Source organism: Carcharodon carcharias, chromosome 9 (assembly GCF_017639515.1).
Source record: "Carcharodon carcharias isolate sCarCar2 chromosome 9, sCarCar2.pri, whole genome shotgun sequence".
NCBI classification, from domain to species: domain Eukaryota; kingdom Metazoa; phylum Chordata; class Chondrichthyes; order Lamniformes; family Lamnidae; genus Carcharodon; species Carcharodon carcharias.
In genome coordinates this window covers 113,689,428-113,699,975 of record NC_054475.1, presented here as the reverse complement: position 1 = coordinate 113,699,975, position 10,548 = coordinate 113,689,428, and the positions used below count along the sequence as shown (strand labels likewise).

General features: G+C 42.5%; 1 pseudogene; it reads left to right on the top strand.

Annotated features, from left to right (window-relative positions):
- The first annotated feature begins 1,585 nt into the window (after nucleotides 1-1,585).
- Nucleotides 1,586-1,809, top strand: LOC121282666 (annotated as a pseudogene).
- The last annotated feature ends 8,739 nt before the right edge of the window (nucleotides 1,810-10,548 follow it).

Sequence of the window (10,548 nt, the reverse complement as noted above, 5' to 3'; positions counted from 1 at the left end):
ACAGTGTTATAAATAATGAATGGGATACTTCCTGCAAAATTAACAACACTTCATGATGCTGTTAAAGTAAAATTTGTACTTTCTGTTTTGTTTAATAGTCACGGTGGGATTACCTATAGGGCACAGAAAAACTAATACTGCATTGTGTTATCGTTGCTCTTAATATTTATGATCCAAGCTGCATGTATATCGGATGATATTTATAACCAGATGCCAAAAATGGGCACCATCATTTTACTAGGGCCTTTCTGTGATTGTTTGGTGAATTGATTGGTGAATCTTGAAAGGGGAAAAATATCATACATAACTAAGGGGGTGAGTTCAAGTCGGGGGCAGGGCGGATGGCAGGAGAGGAATAGGGGGCCCAGAAACAGGAAAAGCACTGGGGCCCATGATTTCTCACCCTGGCCCTGCCTATGGGGACAGTTCCGTGGAGTTCCCAACAAAGCAACACTTATACGACTATCTGACACAGCAGCCTTGGCTTTAAAGGGAATTTGGGAGCTTAACGACTTTTCATTTCCTTCCTGACTTATTCCTACATTTTAGGTTTATTTTGCCTTCACTTTTGCCTGTCAGTTCTTTGCCTTTTTCTCATTCAGCCTTGAAGAGTGCTGCTGACAGGTTGGAATGTTCAATAAGCTGCAAGCATTTATGTTCTCCTATTCTGTCACTTGCCTTTAAGAGTTTGCATCCCTTTAAATTTCACTAACATGCATTTTATGTTCCTGACACTGGTATGTATTCCTTGCACATATCCAAATCTGTACCTAGAGCCATGCAAATTTATAATAATGAGCTGACTATCGAAAATTGTATGCAAACTTAGATTTAACACTGCACATATTTCAAACAATTCAGGAGTAAACTGCAACTGCATCTGCATTGGAAAGTCTAGCACATTATTTTTATTAAAATAATGTTTAAAAATCAAATATATACCACTGCCCTGATTTCTCATCTGGGTAAGGTAGCAAATAGTTCCATCATGCAGACCAGGAGAAGAAGTTTGGTTATTATAAAGAGTAAAATAGTTAGAATTATTTACTTGAGATCAAAGGCAAATGCTGAGCAACAAACTGAAGGGATTTTTAAAAGAAAAACAAGTGCTTGAAATCCGAAACGAAAACAGTAAGTGCAAGAAATAATCAACAGGTCAGCCAGTATATGTGGGAGAAATGGTCAAAAATTACAGCAAACAAATAGGAAATCTCTGTGGAAATTCACTCTGCCACAGCCCCCTCCACACATGAAGGATTTGTTTTCAAATTGGAATTCAGTGATGAATATTAAATAACTTTTCTTCACCAATGTATGGGTCGTTGAGATGCAAAATTGAAAAAGCAACTGGTTTAAACCTGTAAATGCTGAAACTGATATTTGGTGACAGACTGCTACTTATCTCTTGTATAGTTTCAGCTCACTAAACTGTGTGAGTGGCATTCAGGAGTTTGGATGCTTTGCAAAGCATTAAATCAGAAATAAAGGGTGAATTGGAATGTTCCAATAATTGGAAGTTGTTCTTTGTGCTAAAATTGAATTATTACAATTTGAATCAAGCTATCTAAACAACACAGAAAAGTGGAACTTCGTGCTCAAATATTAGATTATGTGAATTACGGCAGATTGGAAAAACAGTAATTTGGCATTCATCAGGCGACACTCATCAACTTCTTGTAGAGTCAAAGGTACTTGAGTCATTAGCATGTTAAAGTAATATACCTGCACAGTAGCCCCTCTGTTCTGATGTGAACAACCTGTTACTCCAGGCTGTTGCTGCCATCAGGGCTTTGCTGCTGTGTGGGCACATTTATCAAAATCCATCTGGTTTAAATACTGCAATGAAATGTTATTTTGCAAGCTAGAACAAGAGCATGAAAGTTTGGTTTTGAGTGGGAATTCAGTAGGGAATGGGAGTTTCAATGATCCTGCAGGTAAAGATGAAGTAAGAATTAATAGCTTATTAAATCATTAATATGGCAGGACTGTCGAGGCAAAACCAATATTGCGAGGAACATGTACACAATGGCAGTCTTTGGAAGCCGTAAGTGAACATTATGACCACGAGAAAAAGAAATATTTCACGGTGAACTTGCCCAAGGTCATGTTCACTGATTTTAAGTAACAGTTGGAGACACCCTTCATTCTATGGGATCAGGATATGTTCTTGTGGAGGCAGTCCCTGGGGTTCTGAAGTTGTTTGATAAGCGTGTAGTGTTGGTTTTTCTATTTCAGTTTTTCTAAAGAAGATGATATGGATATATCAGCCTCCATTTGGGATAAGGATTCAAAACTGTAAAAGGGCAGAAGTTTCCTGGTTGTGGAGTGGCCTGCTCAGAGGCGGGGATGCTGGTAAAAAAGCAGGGACCTGCATTGGGACAGCTCCTCCATGCATTCCTGCTGCTGGGAAAGTTTTTCAGGGGTGAGTAGGAATGCAAATGGGCTGCCTGCTCCAAGATGATGGGCATCCAATTTAAATAATTAAGACCCCAGTTAGAGGTGATTTAGAGGGCCCATTGACATTTTGCTGCCATGTGCAGACACCACTAGCAAGGCGGGCTCCCTGTGAAAGTTGGGTGGGGTCTGTATTTCACAAAGAGGGAGCTGCGGACAGGAAAGGCTGTTTATGTGGCCCCAATGATCCAAGTGGAAGTGTTTCTCTATCAACCAGGTGGTCCTACTGCAGTCCTCCTCTCCCCATTATATAACTATACATTTTCACAGCTCTGATGGCACTTCCATGCTGAGGTGCCCTTTTGCTCCCCAACTTTGCTCAGCCATGTCAACCTCTTGGTGGGGCTGCCAAAGCTATGGAACTGCCAGCCCTCTGATTGGGTTGGCAGCATCAGGAGCCTGCTTGCATTCCTTAAATGGACAATGAGTGCATAGGTGGACAAATAGGAGGCTACCTCCGAGTAAATAGCTCCCCTGGTCTGGATCCAGGCAAGTGCTGGCTCGGGACTTCAATTTGGTCCTGAAATCAGGGTCTCTAAGCTCGTGGAAAAATCCTGCCCAAAATATCTGAGACATTAGAGGCTGAGATGGTATGCATTCTGCAATATACTGAAGGAAGCTAGGAAGGAGATAGCATGAAACTTAATGAAGTATTCAAAGGCTGCTGGTACTTATACACCCATGCACCTAGCGTGATGTATGACCTTCAGGTGATAAAATATTGCACATTTCTACTGTTTGGTGCAATATAGACAAGCATAAGCTGTATTCTTCTTCAAAATATAGATATTTAGACTTGCACTGTGCTCAAAGGATCTGGTAGAAAGCTAAAAGAAACAACTGCAAGGTGACTTGAAGAGCACAAATATAAAAACAAAAAAACTGCGGATGCTGGAAATCCAAAACAAAAACAGAATTACCTGGAAAAACTCAGCAGGTCTGGCAGCATCGGCGGAGAAGAAAAGAGTTGACGTTTCGAGTCCTCATGACCCTTCGACAGAACTTGAGTTCGAGTCCAAGAAAGAGTTGAAATATAAGCTGGTTTAAGGTGTGTGTGGGGGGTGGGGGGGGGGGGGTGGGGGGGTGGGAGAGAGAGAGCGAGAGAGAAGTGGAGGGGGTTGGTATGGTTGTAGGGACAAACAAGCAGTGATAGAAACAGATCATCAAAAGATGTCACAAACAACAGAACAAAATAACACATAGGTGTTAAAGTTGGTGATATTATCTAAATGAATGTGCTAATTAACGAGTGCCCTACCATCCATTCTTAATTAGCACATTCGTTTAGATAATATCACCAACTTTAACACCTATGTGTTATTTTGTTCTGTTGTTTGTGACATCTTTTGATGATCTGCTTCTATCACTGCTTGTTTGTCCCTACAACCACACCAACCCCCTCCACTTCTCTCTCTCTCTGTCCCCCCCCCACCCCCCACACACCTTAAACCAGCTTATATTTCAACTCTTTCTTGGACTCGAACTCAAGTTCTGTCGAAGGGTCATGAGGACTCGAAACGTCAACTCTTTTCTTCTCCGCTGATGCTGCCAGACCTGCTGAGTTTTTCCAGGTAATTCTGTTTTTGACTTGAAGAGCACTATGCATTTAAACTGAAAAAAAAAGCATTTTCTTTTACTTTGCTAAGGCCTAGTCTGAAATCAAGTCCAAAAGTTCAGACTGTAAAAGCACTGAAGTAAATTGGTTCATTTGTACTTAATAAAGTTTCTTGTGTTTTAAAGATTAAGTTGAGAGATTTTGAGGTGTGTTCTACAATACATGACAGAAAATTCTGGCAGACTCTCAAGAGCATTTTTCTTGCCTTGTAAGTTTGCTCTCAGGTAGGTTGAAGCCTGACTCATAGCAACTTATAGCAATCTTTTGTTAGGCAGTTAAGAAATACAGGCCCCCATCTTGACAGGTGGGTTGTGAGGGTGAGGAGCAAAGTTTTGGCTGGAAAAAACAGAAACCCAATTTTCCCTGCATGCTATGGAGTTTTATTAGGAACCAGCCCAACAATCAGCCTGATTGACAGGCGGCTTCCAGTCCATGGAGAGCGCTCTGGAGTACAGCACCAGACCAAGGAAGGGAGGCTGAAATTGTTGCTGGGAGCATGGGTGAGGGGACTGATCCTGGGGTGGGGGTGGGGGGGAAGGAACATGGGGAACCTTTGTATGGTTTGGGTGCCTGATGGGGGTTCTGGGCTCCAAAGCAAGAGAATAAGCTTGGGGGGAGGGAGCAGAAGATTTAAGTTCAAATGACAAGTATTTCAAGCATGAACATATCAGTCAAGCTATAGTACTTATGTAGTTCATTTAATTTTTCTGTTTTCTTAGCACATCAAGAAAACATTTTTAGCAAAACAGAAGAATGCCCATTATTTTATATGTATTTCCTTTTGCATCATTCAGCATTAAATAATAATTTTTAAATGCTTTCCTTCTCTCCAATTGTAAAATCTCTATTTTTCTGATCTTAGTTCCTCATCATTCACAGATAATCTGTGACTATGCTTGCGCCTAGCACACTTTTGAACCAGCAATAGGAGTTGCTTAACAGATGGCCCGAGGTGATTAATGTTTTGATTATTTTTCCTCCATTCTGCAAAATAATGTAGTTTGATTCTGATCAGTGGCACACACAGATAGGAAACAGAACTTATGAACTTAGTAAATTGGAATGAAGGTGCAAAGTGTTACCTTACCACTGAACGGCACAGAATTGTTAACATCCTCTATTGCCTCATTCACTGCAGTACAATCCACATTTTAATGCCACACATATCCACTTTATATGCTCTTATTAGACCCTTTGGAATGATGTTAAAAGCAACTTGAAACATCTAATATTGACAGTTAATCATAAAAGCAATAATGCTGACAAAACATGTACTTTAGTTTGACCATCCAGAATGATATTTATGAGATAGGTTACAAAGATGCATTGTTTGACTGAGGACTTATTTCAAGGCTTGAGAAGTGTCATGTAAAATATAGATCATGCTTGGACATTCTGATTCAGACTGTTTGCCAATCCAGAATACTGCCTCTTGCCTCCTCATAACTAATAAATCCATTTACCTAAGTAGGGGAAACTTCCATTTCTGTTGAACCAGACACTTCCAGTTGGTGCCCACATATTGATCTGAAACAAAATCCAGTGCTAAAGAGTGCCAGAGCTTACAACTAAATCTTATTCAGTTTTTTTCTTTGCCCTTTCTAATATCTAGGGACATTCTGTGCAAAGTATCATTTGCTAGGGGTATTAATATAGACTATAGTGAATAGAAAGGGTTATTTTGTGATACTCTGCTCCCAGAATAGAGCCTTATTAGACTAAAGCCTATCCCAAGACAGGCCCATACAAGGATAGTGCCAATTGTGTGATTGATTTCCCATCCATTGAATACCTGGAGGGGAGACTTTCAAGAGAGTTGACCATCCATTTCAATTCAATATATTTTCTGGAGAGTAATTCTTTATCAATTCCAATGATTGAGAGATAATAAACTGGAAAATGAATAGCACTACTAACTCTTGAGCCCAGACAAAGGAACAGATGACCAAGATTGCAAAATAAGCATTTTCTGAAAGGTTTTTTCAAATTTGTTCTTGGGATGTGAATATTATTGCAAGGCCAGAGTTTATTGCCCATCCCTTATTGCCCTTGAGAAGGTGGTGGTGAGCCGCATTCTTGAACCGCTTCAGTTCATGTGGTGTAGGTACACCCACAGTGCTGTAGGGAGCTTTAGAAGCATTAGGAAAGTGGTACCAATGTGCTGAAAATTTGCAGTGATACTGCCTCTACCCTGCTTGTTTTTAACAACCATGAAAATACATTACATTCACATTATGCAATCAATTGATGTGGTACAGTATCAATGGTACATTCTATGGTATTGAGTGAGCTTTGCTGCATGGATATAGTTGTAGACTTTCATCTCACCTCAGGAATTCAGCTCTTTTGTCCATGTTTGGATGAAGGCTGCGATGATGTCTGGAGTCACATGACCCTGACTTAACCCAGGCTAAGCATCAGTGAGCAGGTTGCTGCTAAGTGCTGCTCGATAGCACAGTCAATGACACCTCCCATCACCTTCTGGCAGGTTGAGAATAGACTGATGGGGAGGTCATTGGCCAGATTGGGTTTGCTGCTTTTTTTGGCAAAACATATCTGGCAAGTTCTCCAGCCCAATCAGTAGGCTAACAGTTGCTGGGTAGATGTCAGTTGTAACTAAACTGGAACAACTTGATTAGGGGCACATCTAGCTCTGGAGCACAAGTCACACTACTGTTGGGAGGCTCATAGCCTTTGCCACATTTCTTGATTATATATGGAGTGAATTGAATTGGCTGAAGACTGGCATCTGTGATGCTGGGGGCCTCAGGAGGAGGCTAAGATGAAGCATCCACTTATAACCTCTGGCTGTAGATAGTTGCAAATGGTTCAGCCTTTTCTTTTACACTGATCTATTGGACTCCAACATCCTTTAGGATGTTTGTGAACCCTCTTCCTCAGCTGCTTAATTGCCCACCACAATTCCTGACTGGATGTGGCAGGACTGAATCTATCATTAAAATGCCAAATTGTACACATCAAATTAAAATAAAATTCATGTCTTTATTCAGAAATGCACTTCATATCATGGTATGCATTGAATGGGATAAAACATGTACTAATTTTGCTGGGTCTCCTGAATCATAACAGCAGTAAAAGATCTAAAGCTTTCATCAGAGTTTCAGTCTCAATCTTTCCTATTGTTTTCAATTCAATCAGCTGTGTTCTATTGCAAGCTTTGAAAATCATACTGCCTAACTCCATGAATGGCTATTTGCTGAGACTGAAGTTGCTCTTCATGAAACAGATTATTGGGCTTTAAACATGGTAGAAAATTTCTGGGAGCGATTGGCAGGAATTTGTGTTTCACCAGTTCTATTCAATTCATCAAGCAACAGATTATGTAGAGTTTCTTTTACAGTTCATTTCCAGTAATTGCCAAATTGAATGATCCTGGCATCAAGGAAAATTCTTTTCAGGAGGTTCTTTTTTCCTTCGAAGCATTAATGCATATATTTTTTTCGGAAGGGGAAAATTCCGACGCTGGGCCACATGAGAATACCAAGTCCACGTGGATGGGCAGCGGGACTGCATCAGCAGTCTTCCTGGAGAAGACCCCCTTATTAGCCACCAGATGGCCCGCCATCCAATCAAGGATGACAGGCAAGTTCTCCAGCCCAATCAGAGGGCTAACAGCTCTGAAGCCTTAGCAGCCCTACCAGGAGACGTGGTTGCTGCTGCATCAGGCAGTAAGTAAAAAGAAATACTCATGGGCCCCAGTTTCAGATGGAAAACCTATTGGAGAAATCAAAAATGGATCTTCTCAAAAATAATCCTGTTTGCCAATCTAAATAATTAATCACCGAATTAAGAGTCACTCCACTATAGGCAAAATGCTAACAGCCTGGGAAAATAACCCTTAATTTGGTGATTAATTATTTAGATTGGCTGTTTGCCATCAATCAAAAGGCAGCCTCTTCTGATGCTTAGTCCAGCACTAGAAAATCTGCCCAGCAGCATGACTATGTCAGAGAGCCACCTCTGACACAACTCCCTGGCATTTTACCGCCCCACCTGCCTCCCAGCCCTGTTGCTGTGAGGTTGCTAAAACCTTAGCCAGTGTCCCATCTAACATGAAAATAATATTTTGGCAAACAGGATTTTTTTTTGAGAAGATCCATTTTTGAAACAGAATGGAAAATTAATAATCTTCAGAAGCTGACAAGTTAAGTGAATTTCCATAAGGAGATAAAATATTTTTTGTGGTCTATCTGCTTTTTTTTTAGACAGCTATGATCTTGAGAGCACTGTAAGCATGTTACTTCTATTCCCACTAATCCCACATTGAATACAGATGAAGTGCGCATCCACTGAACACAGGTGAAGTTCTTAATGCTAATAAGAGGCTTGGTATATGAATATTAAAGCTTCAAAGGGAGTGCAGTGTGCAATCAGGGTATATTTTAAACTTTTATCTACAAGGTACTAAAATGAAAATTAAATAAATCAGATTGTTTTGTCAACAGGGTTTTTTCAATACAAATTCATATTATAATGTTGCCATGAATATACCAGGACTGTTAGCATTGAGTTTTATCAGCATTTATTATAATTCCATGCTTTGTGGAACACACAAGTTAAGAAATGAATCATTTATTTCCCCCCTGGTGATAACAATATATCTTTTGCCAGTGTCATTCTGCCTTAGAATAATACAAATTTGTGCTTGTTTATTCTTTGCACCCACCAGAAACAATGTGGCAACATTATCAGTCACTGGTGCTAATAAACACATCATTCATTTTTTGTGGATATCATGCATCGTAATAAAAAGATGCAGTGGTAGAAAAGTACAAACAGATATCATAATGTTGATTATTGCTGAAAACAGACATGTTGTTGAAGCTTTTTGTCTTGCACTCATCAGGATAATCACAAGAGTACCAATGTCAGGGGAAGCAACAACTTCATGGCCTGAATTTTTCCTTTGTCGGGAGGGCTCGGTGGGAGCAGGTGGGGGCGGTCGGGAACACAACCACCGCCTGCAATCGGGTGCGCACCACCATTTTACGGGAGCAGGCCAGTTAAGGCCCGCGCAGCGTAATGCGCATCTCCCGAGATCAGCGGGAAGGGGTGGGCCGGGGCGGGCAGGGGCGGGAGCCCAATGTCCGCCGGGTCCAATGGCAATCCAGCGGCCTATTCAAAAACGGCACAGGCAGCCGTGCTAAGGCTGCCATTGGCTTTGCAGATCATCAAGGATACAGAATGTTGTTGGAGAAAAGGGCGGGCTGGAGGGCAAGTCAACGGGGCATTCGGCCCCGAGGTTTTCTGATGAGTACACCATTGCCTTCCTAGAGGAGGTGGCAGCCTGCCAAGATATCCCAAGGGACAGGAAGAGGAGCCCCTCCCACCTAACCAAACATGACTGGGAGGAAGTGGCATCACGGGTCAGCTCCCATGATGTGGTGAGGCGCACACGGGTGCTATGCTGCAAACACTCTAATAACCTCCTGTGATCAGGAAGGATGAATACCATGTTGGCATGGATCACTTAGCATAGCAGTTAGGTGGGCCCCCCCACCCCAGACCTCAGAGGTCTTAGAGTGTGAGTGACAAATGTCAATGAGGCAGCATCTGAGCAAGGGGCTGAGCCCTGGCTGCATGAAATGAGTGTTTTGCAGATCCAGGGTCAGGAATCGGCTGCGCCCTGCAAGGTATTCCTCAGGTGGGGGTTGCAATACGGGTCGACTAATCAATGCTCCTCTCTCCTTTCAGGAGAAGACAGCACACAATAATGCAAAGAGGATGCAGACTGGTGGAGGGCAGCCCCACCTTTTAATCCTTACCAGGTTCGAGCAGGAGGCACTGGAGCTGGAGAGGCGCCATGCGCCTATATCTGCCGGTCGCGGTGAGGTTGGGGTGCCACATGGAGGTAAGAGTGCAGTGCACTGAGATCAGAATGTCTGTCATAGCAACCATTCCACTGTTGTCTGAATATTGATTTTAGCCTCCAACACGGAATCCCCATTGATAATGGAAAGACGAGGGTACCCGGATCCAGGTACCACGCATGCACAGTAACAGTGTACCTACTTCAACTAATCACATGTCCTGGTTCTTCCTTTCAGCCTCACCAGAACACCCTTGGTCTCAGGACCCTGAAGGACAGCTGCTCACCCCTGAGGACATGGATGATCTGAATGCACCAGCATCACACCCTCTCAGCCAGGCAGGCACCAGCGCAGATACCAGCACCTTGCTGGGAATAAGGTCATCAGCTAGTATCTCGAAGCACAGAAGTGAGGGCACTTCACACTCGCTTGAGGTGCAGGCGGAGACAGAGAGTGCCCAGGGCACTGGCAGTCGGAGGACTGCTGGAGACCAGGAACATGTTCAGTCAGTGGCTGATGATGGGCCTCTGGAGTCGCCCCTGAGGTAGCAGATGCTGGATGTACAGCAGGGTGTGAGGGAGGATCTGGCGGAGATACATGAGGGAATGGAGGAGTCCATGTGGAGCATGAGCAATGCAATGACCCTCA